The sequence below is a fragment of the Amphiprion ocellaris genome, chromosome 24, assembly GCF_022539595.1.
Source record: "Amphiprion ocellaris isolate individual 3 ecotype Okinawa chromosome 24, ASM2253959v1, whole genome shotgun sequence".
In the NCBI taxonomy this organism is placed as follows: Eukaryota; Metazoa; Chordata; class Actinopteri; family Pomacentridae; genus Amphiprion; species Amphiprion ocellaris.
The window spans coordinates 2,628,335-2,642,400 of record NC_072789.1 but is presented as its reverse complement, the minus strand read 5'-3'; the positions used below and the strand labels follow the sequence as shown (position 1 = coordinate 2,642,400).

Here is a 14,066-nt window from a genome sequence, read left to right as displayed (position 1 = left end):
GAGACTTCAGCTTTATGTGATGCTGATTAGCATCTGTATATTCTTCTACCGTGACTTCATGTAGGACACAAAGAAGAGAGGAATAAGGGGACAGATCCCCCAGTAATCTACTCTCCTGTTTGATTAAACTAACAACCCAAGGGAGTCCGGATCACCGTCAGCTCTGAAATGTTCCCGATTGCATCAGAAAACCTGGGAGCTAATCGAACTGATGTGTTTGTTTACTTATCAAAAGCTTTTATAGGCCTGTACAGAGTGAAAGAATCCTGAGGGGAATCCAACTGTGGGTTTTGTTTACTAATTAAGAGCATTTTCAGATTTCCCAAAAGAGCCATCCCAGCAATTAACCTGTCTGATATTAATGTGACAACCTGAAGTCAAGTAAACCACACTTTCATAATTTTCACCATATTGCATGGCTTGGAAAAACATTTACTTACTCCTCTGTATCAATTTGATAAATGGAATTATTATTGTTGAGGAAACAAGCCACTAGCAATCTGTCACAGCCATTCAGCGTTAACTCCCGAGAAGCAGCACGACTTCTTGCGTTCCAAAAACAAACCTAAATAGTTACCTCCAAGTCTAGGGGAAACATGGACATAACATGAGTTGCTTCCCCACTCTTCCCACACCCAAGGAAGGCCAGCTGAAGGCTAATATTCTTCTCCTTTGGTGAAGTCTGTGCATCAGGGACCAGTGGTTACCCTTGAGAGACAGGCTTTGTAGTATAAATATACCCATGACCATGTGTCTCCCAGCACCTGTCCCTAAGTGAGCACTCAGCCTGCTGAGAGGGCTGACGTACTTGACATCATGGTGCAAATGGAGGCCAGTCCAGGCAATGCACTCCAAACCTTAACCTCTGCATGGTGCAGCAGCTCTACCCTAGCTGTTCTGGGTTTTACATGCCTACTTTATTTAAAAAGGTGAGATATTCCCTTAATCTTTTCAATCTCATGATATATTTTGAAGCTCTCTCCTACATTTCTCCCTGCTGCTATGTGAGGCTATGAAGAGTTGCAGGTTTTATCTGCTCTGCAATTCTAAGTTTTAGCAAAGAAACTAAATTCTAAATGGCACTTCACATGCTGAATTCATATCAGAAGACTTCTCCTGAAATAATGCAGGCAGTTTATATACTTAGTTTATATACTAGTGTTGACACCAGCAATGTCTGCAGATGTTACAAACACAGCTCCATAGAATAGAAACATGAATCTAGCTATTTTCAGCTTTCAGTTCAAAGAAGTCATCCATTAAACCAGAAAATCCCATACAAATAGTTGCCTATTCAAATGTGACATCAATAAAATCCATGAAAATGCACGTTTGTTTTAATTTGGTGCTTCTAATCTTTTTGTAACAGTGAGCAGTGTGCTTTCTGTCAAAGATGGACAGTCTTATTTAAGAATAAACTCCCCCAAACATGTTCTGTCGAAGAAAAAAAAAACGTGAAGAGTGCTTTTATTCTTTTCTTTTCTTGTTGATCAAAGACAGAACACCCAAAGTGTTTTTGGAATTACGCTGCAAAAGCAGACAAAGGATTCAAACAACCTGTCTGCTAATTAAATTGTGCAGGTTGTCACATGTTTTGGAATGCTTTATCCTCTAAAATGGGCCTGTCACCCTGGTTGATTAAGCAGGGGGACTCAAAGCAGAGACACCGGCAAGAGGACAAAATGGTTTAATAAGTAATCATATTAAAGCTCATGAAATGTGTCTGTTTTGGTTCATTAACAGCATTCCTGTAGTCTGAGCTTCAGCTACTGCAGGCAGCTGCTTTCAGACAAAAAGTTGTAGATATCGTGACATTCAGAAGCTAAACAATCAAATATTTTTCTCTGTAGTTTGTCCAAAACCAGAAGTAGAGATAAAAGGAAAGTGAGCGCAAACTACAAATGACAAAAAGTGAATTCAATGTTTTCTCCTGTGCTGTTCCATATTAAATCAATTTGAGTAAATTGTTGCTTGTCCAGACAAATAAACTGTGCTATCACGTTCACCCCTTTTTTTGTTTTGTTTTGTGAACAAGACATTATTCTTTTCCAGTAGCAGGCCGTGCATTGTACTCCTAGGCCTCCAGTGGCGTCCTACCTGAATCAAATCACCTGTTAATACCATTAGGATGACACCACGGCTATAGAAACCATCAGCGTTAGACAGAATTGCATCGCAGACAGGTACACTACTGTTCAAAAGTTTGGGGTCATATGCTAACATAACTGCACAAGGGTTTTCTAATCATCAATGAGCCTTTCAACACCATTAGCTAACACAATGTAGCATTAGAACACAGGAGTGATGGTTGCTGGAAATGTTCCTCTGTACCTCTATGGAGATATTCCATTAAAGGTTTCCAGCTACAATAGTCATTTACCAAATTAACAATGTCTAGACTGGATTTATCATTCACTTAATATCTTCATTGAAAAAAAATGCTTCTCTTTCAAAAATAAGCACATTTCTTAGTGACCCCACACTTTTGAACAGTCGTGTATCCAGTGTAGCCAGACTGAATGCCTTTAGTAAAGCAAGAAACCCAATTAAAACAGTTCAGCAAGTCTCCTTTCACTGCAGCCACACCTGCGTCATACAGCATACATGACATCTAGCAGGAGAATCAATATTAACCCAGCAACATGACAACTATAGCTCAGTTGAGTTGAGTGGTTCTTGTCATACTATGGATTCCAACAGTAGTCTAATAGAGCTATCCACTGTGTACTAACTTTACCTCTGCACAACACAACTCTTGACCTATTAAAAAGGCAAGTAACTCCACAAACTGACTCCTGACTCTTGTAATATTTGAACACAAAATACATCCTCCTGTCTTTCCTCACGAAGGGTTCAATCACTCCATTGTTCAAGCAATCCATGCGTTTCAGTTCCAACAGTAAATTATTTTCTGTCGCCATGGATGCTAATGCTGAAAGTCGGGTCTGTCCAGTCGTATTTCTGGCATAAGTTTCAATTTGCTTAAGCTTTTGCCACACAGCGTGAAATGCTACGCTAACAAACAGTGGCTCAGTTAGCAGCCATAGACTGCCCTGGAACAGTGTGATGAAAAACAAATAATAATGCTTTAGGATCTGAGCCTTTATGGACAATACAAGTGATAAAACAGAGAAAAAAATATCATTTAAATAGAGAAGAACAGCAGTTGATAGATTTATGACTCCGCCAAGGAACACGGTGGAGTTATGTGATGATCAGTGTACATTTGTCTGTCTGTCTGTCTGTCTGTCTGTCAGCAACGAGCTAACGGATTTGGATGAAATTTTCAGGGAAGGTCAGAAATGACACAAGATCCAAATGATTAGATTCTGACAGTGATGCGGCTTATAGTCTGGATCCACGGATTTGTTCAAGACTTCTGTATCATTGCGAGATAGCGGCACGGAGTCACTGTAACCATGACAAGTGAACACTACACGATCACATGATTGTGATCCTACAAGTCCACCGCTGCAGACTTGTCGGGACTTATCTGTCAGAAATGATATAAGGAACAACTGATTAAATTGTGGGGGTGTTTCTGAGTCACATCAAGTCCCGCCGTCCGCTACACTGTAAGGTCATGCGACTTGGTATCCGTATAAAACGTACACACGCATAGCATATGCCCGTGTTCAGCACAAAGTCGCTTTGTTTGTGGGTACATCTATATTAAATGGCCACATTCTATGTTGCCATGATTTCTGCCATAAATTTTTTCAAGATTTCAGCCGTCTGAAACAATAGGACTGAGCAGCCTTGGCGGAGTACTGTGCTCTCTGAATGCTTTTCTTGTTAATAAATGTTTACTAATTGATTATTTCAGTATTTTTCAAGCAAAACACTATAAACTTGCTTCTTGTTGCAGCTTTAAATGGATATAAGAATGGAACAGAATAGAGAATACTTTATTACTCCCCAAGGGGAAACTTGGTTGCTACAGCAGAAAGAGTATAGTTCCCACCACTGGAAATACAGATAAATAAGCAAAAAATGTGCAGTAAATACAAACAGACAATAAGAAAAATATATACAATAGATGTCTTTTCATTTTGGACTGATAATTGGATCTCAATTTTTTTCTCAGACTGTTGCATTAAATGATTCATCAAAAAGTAACTATGAAAATAACTGTTCCACTGAAAATTTACTTTGAAATTGAGCTTATTTAGTAAAAAATAAAATAAAATCCCTTCCAAGTGGTATATAGCAATTAAAAATTAGAATCAATTTTACATTTCAGATGTCAAGATAAACCTCTCCGAGCAGGTATTGATTTGAATAACCCAACTGCTGACTTGACCACAGTAAAACAAACTCTCCCAGTCAGAACAAATAGGTTGGAGGAAGGACAAAGACATCACACAGACACATAAAATTAAAAAGGTATTATCTATTGTCCCGGCTCCCCGCCTCTCCTCTGTGTGTAATGTAAATTGTAAAAGAGTCCCTGTCTGATCCAGGGGTGTGGAGGGTGCAGTGGAGGTTCTGGAATATAATCTATTTGCTAATTATAAACCAAGGCTAAAGCATAAGCAAGTCATCACACCAGTGGGGCTATACCCAGAGGCTGGTGATGAATTAGCATAGTCTGCACACACGCATGTACACACACACACACACACACACACACACACACACACACACACACACGGAGCCTGAGAGTGTTAGACCCGCCCTGAATGTGAACAGCAATTAACTGCAATCAGAGCTCTGTCCCTGTCCTCCCAGCCCTCCCACCTTCTCTCTCTCCCATCCCATGCTTTTTCATCTGCATGTCACCCCTCTCACTTGTTTTTGTCTTGATTATTCTTATCAGGGTCCCTTAATATTTTGGTGCAAATTGTGTTTGTTCCGGAGAAAGGGGTTGCATCACTTCTCCAGCTCTTACGAGACACTAGCTGGGAATCCATGTCAGTTTACAAATGGAAAAGTCCTCATCGTTTGTTGCATGAAAGTGGTACCGCAATATTCGTCTGTCTTCCCAATTAATTTGGTTCTCCAAGCTTGGTGGCAAGCTCTACTTATTCACCATACCTCCTGGAGATTCTATTTACTCCCCCCTGCTGATTTGTCCACCATTGCGGACCATTTTGTTTAATTAAAAAGTTACTGAGGAGAAAATAAACAATGGCCAGTTATGCAAGTATTTAGCAAATTAGTTTTGCTTGGTTACTTGCTGTGCAAAAAGTTTCATTCAAGACATAATTTTACATTTAACTTTTGTCTCTCAACTCTCTGAAAACCATGTCTCCGTTGTGGAACAGTCTGTGAATAAAAGCAAGCGGTGCAACACAGTAAACATGCTGTGCCTTCCATTTTAGACTCCCCTGCTTGTCTCCGATGTCATCAGCCCTAAATGGCCGTTATCATCACGGATCATCGTCGAACATATGGGCTGATATGTGCATATGGGCAGACCCTCCACCGCCCTCTTGGAAGCTCAGTGGGAGCTTTATCACCCGTTTTTGATGGAGCTCGATTATCATCTCCTTAAATGACAGCAGAACCCCAATCTTGCACAACAATGAGAAACAATATTCCACATTTGAATGTTGGAGGAGTTGATGGTGGCAAAAATCAGAGACATTCAGACTGGAGTTCTACAACTCTACAGTTTCATTTAGCTTTTATCCACATCTAAGAGTAGATACAACACAGTGTTCAAGTCCTGTTTATGACCATGACCACAATATGTCCAGTGTAGACATGACAGCACATTTGTATGCCGTAAATTCAGTCAGTCAGTGCGGCAGTAACTAGTAATAGGGGTTTGCATGCCCTTCCTGCACACGATCAGGCAGAAATATATAAGCAGAAAGTTGTTGCAGTTCTCCAGAGAAAGAACAACCCTTGATATACATATAGATGATCGCATAGCCATTACAGAGGTGAGTTTGATGGTGTCTATAGTTACACAGAGTAGTGACAAGTGTGACAGTATTTAATTTACTTGGGCAGCCTGAAGTTGATTTAAATATTTTGAATTATGAAAATAAACCTAATCTTAATTCACTACTTAACATTTGCCTGTCTATTATTGATCCTACTATATGATATAGATTGATTGGTACTTGACACTATGACCAGTTTTTGAGCCATACAGCACTAAAAGCCATCTTGCTGCAGACCTTGGAATATTTAGAAAAATAGCGTGTGGCTGATTAATAATTTATTGGCTATATTTTGTGGTAAACAGCAGGATTTTCAACCAACTGCAAACCTGACCCCCGTGTAGTCTTGATTAGCAATTTTACTGCTACAAGCTACTATTTCTCACCAAAATATTCTTCAGGCAGCTAGCTAGAAGCAATCGATGTACAATATGTAAACTTTTCAAATACAAGGATGAGTACCTCAAAATCCTATATTTCTAAACACTGAAAATAGCTACAGCAGGTCCTCGGTTTACAACGTCCTCGACCTACAGTGTTTCATGGTTATGTCATTATCTCCCATAAATTTATTAATAAAGTCTTGCTTCATCATTCTGATGTACGGCATTTTCAACGTTAAAACAAATTTTGTGCAGGAACTAGGTGGTGAGCGGAGTGGACAAATACGTCTACAGACGGTGCTATACAAGAAAGACGGCTTTATTTGCATTCGCCAGTTGTACACCATGTTGGATTGTGCTACATTCGCTTTCTTTCGTTTGTGTTGTTTTTTTGCCCTTCATTATGACTCCCAAGCGTAAGTCAGACTCTTCTGATGCTTCGAAGAAAAGGAAAGCCATCTCTATGGAAGTGAAAATAGATATAATAAAACACTCAGAAAGGGGCGAAACACTGACGGACAAACGATTATGATTTACCACTGTGTTAGCGTAGGTATTTAGGTACACTATGTGAGTTCCAAATTACGGCGAAAATCACATTACATCATAGCATAGGGACGGAAGTCCAACGTAAGTCGAGGACCCTCTGTATTGTGTCTTTGCCACAAAGAATTCTCTACTTTCTATCTATAGATCATAAGACAAGACACAACACAACCTGTGCGGCTAAACACCTCTGTCAGTCCACCAAAACCTTGATCGCAACTATTTCTTATATAGCAATTTTTTTAAAAAAAGCTTTCATTTTCTCATGGTTAGCATAAATCACTCAATATTAAAACCACCAGGCTGAATCAAAGGGTCGTGACCACCCAACCTCTGGGGGTATTTTGTAGGATCCAGCACTGGGAAGTTTTCAGTGAATCCTTTGGGTCCTGTGGATTGCTGCCATGGGCCTGCTTTGTTTTAGTATTTGGTCAGTGGTCAAACTGAGTGCTAACCAGCTCAGAGACCCACAAAACATCCACCAACCACTCACTGGTTCCCATAGTCAACAATCACAACCTCCAAAAGTCTGTCCCATCTTCCCTCCTGCCAGCTCTGTGGATGCACCATCCATTAATCCATCTTTCTCCCTACCTTTCAAGAATTGCAATCTAAATCCCTCCATTCCTTTAACCTTCACTGCGGCATCCCTTCACTTTCTCCGTCACCTGGAATCCTCCCGTGGCATCTACTCTGAAACCACTGACCTCCTTACTCCCTCTGTCATTCTCTCTTTGGATGAACTGGGTGAGATGGTAAAATCTTGGCCCATTCATCCTTCTTTCCCTCCATCCGATCATCCACTGAACCTTTCAACCTAATTGGCCCTCATCTGCCCTCTGGCCATCTGTCTCCATTTATCAGAAGATTTCTCTCACACTTCCCCTCCTTTTCCTAATCTGTATTTTCTAAATCATCTCCCTCTTTTCATCAACGTTGCGACAGCATTTCAGTGAGTCAAAATAAAAGGAACATTGCTGACAAGATTTTTTTGTTTAAAGAAAAAAGGAGTAAGAGAGAAAGGCAGAAGAAATTGCAGATAGGCAGGAAGTGGGTGTCTTTGTGTGCAAGACACTAGACAACAGAACAAGAAATAAACTGAGTGAAACGACAAAATGAAAATGAAGAACAATGACAGCACCAGAGTAGAGAATACAGATCAGAACAGAAGAGCTGCTGAGACACACGTAGAACAAGCGAGACAGCAAACATAAGAGAGGGAGGGCAAATAGTAGAGAGCAAAGGCCAGATTAAAAAGCACCCGTCTGAAACTGTATCAGAGCAAGTGGAGATCTATAACCTACTGAGCTGTGGGAGGATGTACAGGAAGAACTGTACTCCCTGAGCCAGTACAAATACTGTACACATCCTCTAAGACATGCATGCACAAGCACACTCCTCTCAAAAGCAACCGAGGTATCAGTGTTCACTTGGCTGGGAAAAAAGCACACACCAGGACCTACCTTAAAATTTAGAGTCAACTGTAATGATTGGATAGAGGTGTTGTGGCTGCTGCTCCATTGCCTTAGGCAATTAAAATTAGAAATAAAGCTGCTCTCATCAGTATTTTTATACCCATCTATATGTATATGCACTACTGATCTTCAGTTCTTAAAGTAATGATGGACTGTCGTTTCTCTTTACTTGGATGGATGGATGGATGGATGGATGGATGGATGGATGGATGGATGGATGGATGGATGGATGGATGGATGGATGGATGGATGGATGGATGGATGCCTTGACAAAGGTATTTCAGGTGACTACTTCATGAAGCTCGTGGAGAAAATGCCAATAGTGTGCAAACTTTCTTGTTTACTACATAATTCCATCTGTGTTCATTCATAGTTTTGATGCCTTCAATAGAATCTACAATGTACACAGTCATAAAAATAAAGAAAATCCATTAAATGAGAAGGTGTGTCCAAACTTTTGACTGGCAGGATATACGTAATCTATAGTTCCTCCATTCCCTAACATATCACCTCAGCTTTTTAAAGGTGATAATATGTCAATGCTGTGTTTCCTGGAAGTTCGCAGCCCATCAAGTGGTAGAAAAGCTGACTGACAACATTAACAAGACGATCATCTTCCATTTGATTCTAATATGTAAGAAAGAAGATGCAAATCACCACTAGATGCACAACTAATATGACAACAAAGCACTGAAATGACTCTCACAGTGGGTAGTTGCACAAACTGTTGATGGAGCAACCAAAGTTATCACTTCAGAATTTAAATCATTTTAAAACTTTGTATCATCAGTTATTTATTAAGCCAAAAATACCAAACAGCTCTTCTGGATTTTAACACTGATATAATCAATACTTCCATATTTCTACTCAAGAAAACCTGTTTTTCATTTTCAGACATGTTTTATTCACAATAATGTCAAAAATCTGAAAATATACCATATATAGATATTGTTATGAAGATGGAAAAATTAGAAAACATTAGATCCTCCAGTGGCAACCATTGTACAGGTGTAAATGAAACATTTTGCTTCACCATGTAGCAATATTTCTACTAAAGTTGACTCTGTTAACACAAAATTCATTCAAATTCAGCTGTAATTTTACCACTGTGAAGACTATCTGTGCATGAGTCTGGACCACTTGTGAATTTTATATGTACTGAAGAGTAAACTGTAAGTACAAAAAATATTGATGAATGTGTTTTTTAATTAAATTTTATTCAAACAAATGCATTTGTAACCTTCTTTTTTCTATCTAGTCCCAGCAATTCACAGATAACTGTTCCCTGCCTTTCGTTGTTTTCACTCTAATAAATATCTCTGGCTTTGGGGGCTGACGGTAAAAGCCAATTGAAGACATCACCTTGGGCTCAGAGAATTCGTGATGAACATTTTTCACCGCATTTTGACATTTCATAGATTAAATGACAATGAGAGTCCCATTAGTTGCAGCACAGCCATAACTAACATGAAAAGAAGGTCTGTAATCACATCAACTCAAGGCACTTTTCTAAAACAGACAGAGAGAAAGATCACAGCCAGTAAAGATCCAGTGTTTTATTACATAAGGCAAATGTGTATGTGCAGACAGTGACTTTCTGAAGAAGACGTTCCTGTTCACAAACACAGAATTCTTGGAAAGAGATCGCTGCAGGTTTGGAGTTGACGGATGTACTTGGAAGAGGAAGATGCAGTGAGAGTGCAGATGGGAGGTGATATCAGTCTTTTAAATTAAACTTGTCCCTCCTTTCTGCATCTCTGCCATCTCCCTCCATTTTGGATCATCTATATAACTTAGTCTGTTATTCCCTGGCAGGGCAGACAGCCTACTTTAAAGCTTTCTACCTCTGTAGTGCATAAAAAAAGCACATACAATGTCTCTCATGCATCACACAGCCACAGATCTTGTGCCAAGAAGAAAGTAAAATCAGATCTGTGATTCACCAAAAGTCCCTGTTTTTAATTTTGTCAGTATTTTGTTGTCTCGTCTGTGTATTCTGAGTCTTCCACCAATGTGAATGTCTGTTTATAGTGTTAATGTAGTATTAATTAGGACACATTTTGTATTATTGTGCGTATTTGTATTCACTGCTGATATGTAGGATGCAGGAGTTGTAGTCTTCCACACCTCTCTGCAGTTTCCTCTCAGCTGTCACCCTCCAGTAATTCAGTTAGCTTTATTGAGACTGTGTCTGTCCCCCGACCACCAAAATTCAATAAATTAAGCAAATCAAAAATAAACAAAAGACATAGTAACCATAAAAATCTAATTAAAATTAATACCACTATTTCAACTGAGGGAAGAAACAGGACAATTAAATGTGGTCTGTTAAATATTAGATCTCTCTCGTCTAAATCTCTGTTAGTAAATGATTTGATAACTGATAACCAGATTGATTTGTTCTGTTTGACTGAAACCTGGTTGCAGCAGGAAGAATATGTTAGTCTAAATGAATCAACTCCTACTAGTCATACTAACTGTCATGTTCCTCCAATCACAGGCCGAGGAGGAGGAGTGGCAGCAATTTACCTCTCTAGCTTAAAAATGAACCAGAGACCTAAACCTAGTTACAGTTCATTTGAAAATCTTACTCTCAGTCTCTCTCATCCAGATTTAAAAGCTCAGAAACCAGTTTTATTTGTTGTTGTATATCGTCCTCCTGCTCCTTACTCTGAGTTTTTATCTCAATTCTCAGACTTTTTATCTGATTTAGTGCTCAGCTCAGATAACGTCATTATTGTGGGTGACTTCAACATTCATGTTGACGTGGACAGTGACAGCCTTACGACTGCTTTTAATTCAATATTAGACTCAATTGGGTTTTCTCAACATGTAAATAAACCAACTCATAGTTTTAATCATACCCTTGACCTCGTTCTGACTTATGGCATAGAAATCAAACAGTTAACAGTATTTCCCCGGAACCCTCTTCTTTCTGACCATTTTATGATAACATTTCAATTTACAACAATAGATTGTATAGGAGTTAAGAATAAATATCATTACAGTAGATGTCTGTCTCACAATTCGGTGACTAAATTTAAGGAAATAATACCCTCTCTATTTAGTCCAGCACCACTTACTGATATAATGGAAGGGAAATATTATAATTTTACCCCCACAGAAGTGGATTATATTGTTAATAATGCTGCAGCCTCACTGCGTACAACACTTGATAGTGTTGCACCTGTAAAAAAGAAAGTTCTATCTCAGAGAGGACCTGCTCCTTGGTAGAATTCCCAGCTGCGGACGTTAAAGCAGGCGTCCCGAAAGCTGGAAAGGAAGTGGTATTCCACTAATTTAGAGGAAGTTTATGTAGCTTGGAAAAATAGTCTAGTAATTTATAAAAAAGCTCTTCGTAATGCCAGGACAACATATTATTCATCTTTAATAGAGGAAAACAAGAACAACCCCAGGTTTCTTTTCAGCACTGTAGCCAGGCTGACAAAGAGTCAGAGCTCTGTTGAACCTTGTATTCCTTTAGCTTTGAGCAGTAACAACTTCATGAGCTTCTTTACAAATAAAATTATTACGATTAGAGAAAAAATTACTCTGGCCCTTCCTGCAAATGTCACAGATGTATCATCGAGTACAGATACTTTAGAATTGGCTGTAAGACCAGATGGATATTTAGAATTTTTCACCCCCATACATCTCTCTGAACTCATTTCAATAGTTTCTACATCCAAACCATCAACATGTCTTTTAGATCCTATCCCAACTAGACTGTTCAAGGAGGCTTTACCTTTAATTAATTCCTCAATGTTAGATCTGATTAATCTCTCTCTAGTAACAGGCTATGTACCACAGGCTTTTAAGGTTGCTGTAATCAAACCTTTACTTAAAAAGCCCACTCTAGATCCAGATGTTTTAGCCAACTATAGACCAATTTCCAACCTCCCATTTCTCTCCAAAATTCTGGAAAGAACAGTTGCAAATCAATTATGTGAACATTTACAAAGGAATAGCTTGTTTGAAGAGTTTCAGTCAGGCTTCAGAGTGCATCATAGCACAGAAACAGCTCTGGTGAAAGTTACTAATGACCTTCTCATAGCGTCAGATAATGGACTGGTCTCTATACTTATTTTATTGGACCTTAGTGCAGCATTCGATACAATCGACCACAAACTTTTATTACAGCGACTAGAACATTCTGTTGGCATTAAAGGGACAGCACTGGACTGGTTTAAATCCTACTTATCAGACAGGTTCCAGTTTGTGCATGTCAACAATGACTCTTCTGAGCATACTAGGGTTAATCATGGAGTTCCTCAGGGTTCTGTCTTAGGACCAATACTGTTCACATCATACATGCTTCCCTTAGGCAACATTATTAGGAAGCACTGTATTAATTTCCATTGTTATGCTGACGACACTCAATTGTATTTATCTATGAAGCCAAATGAAACTAATCAGCTAGCTAGACTGCAAGATTGTCTTAAGGACATAAAGACCTGGATGACCTATAATTTCTTACTACTAAATTCAGACAAGACTGAAGTCATTGTATTTGGCCCCAAACATCTTGCTTTCAAAGCATATAGTTACTCTGGATGGCATTACATTGGCCTCCAGTACTACTGTGAGGAACCTCGGTGTTATCTTTGACCAGGACATGTCCTTTAACTCGCACATAAAACAAATCTGTAGGACTTCCTTTTTTCACCTGAGAAATATTGTGAAAATCAGGAACATCCTGTCTCAGAGTGATGCAGAAAAACTAGTCCATGCATTTGTTACTTCTAGGCTTGACTACTGTAATTCCTTATTATCAGGTTGTCCCAATAGCTCTCTGAAATATCGACAGCTGATCCAAAACGCTGCAGCCAGAGTACTGACGGGAGTTAGCAAGAGAGATCATATTTCTCCTATATTGGTTTCTCTTCATTGGCTTCCTGTTAAATCTAGAATAGAATTCAAAATCCTTCTTCTGACATATAAAGCTCTTAACAACCAATCTCCATCATATCTTAAAGACCTGATAGTACCATATTATCCTAGCAGAACTCTTCGCTCTCAGACTGCAGGCTTACTTGTTGTTCCTAGAATCTCTAAAAGTAGAATGGGAGGCAGAGCCTTCAGTTATCAGGCACCTCTCCTGCGGAACCAGCTCCCAGTTTGGGTTCGGGAGGCGGACACCCTCTCTATTTTTAAGACCAGGCTTAAAACCTTCCTTTTCGACAAAGCTTATAGTTAGGGCTGACTGGGGGACCCTGACGGGGTGAGCTGGTGTTTTCATTTGCACAACTGACTTCCCCTCTTGACGTCCCTTTAGTTTGCCCCTAGTTATGCTGCTATAGGCCTAGGCTGCTGGGGAACCTCTCTTGATGCACTGAGCCCTTCTCTAACTACCTATGTATTTACTATATATACCATTATTGCATTACATTCACTCTGTTTCTTTCTGTGTCCTTTCTCCGAGTGTCCCTGGTCCCAGAGCTGGATGCTGGATGCTTCAGATGTGTGGCTGTGTTTTATGGTCCTTGTGTCCCACCCCCCCACCTCTCTATCTCTACCCCTCTATCTGTATCCCTCTATCTCTACCTCTACCCCTCTATCTCTACCTTTCTACCTCTACCCCTCTACCTCTATCCCTCTATCTCTACCTTTCTACCTCTTCTGTCCCTCTCAACCCGCCCGGCCAGCAGCAGATGGGTCCCCCCACATTAGAGCCGGGTTCTGCTCGAGGTTTTTTTCCCTGTTAAAAGGGTGTTTTCCTTGCCACTGTCGCCTTTTGGCTTGCTCTGGGGGTCAGGCATATGGGTTCT

At 39.7% G+C, this 14,066-nt stretch overlaps 1 protein-coding gene across 10 annotated transcripts in view; it reads right to left on the bottom strand.

Annotated features, from left to right (window-relative positions):
* Nucleotides 1-14,066, bottom strand: part of dmd (dystrophin) — a 315,328-nt gene that overhangs the window by 293,534 nt on the left and 7,728 nt on the right. The window lies entirely within an intron of this gene.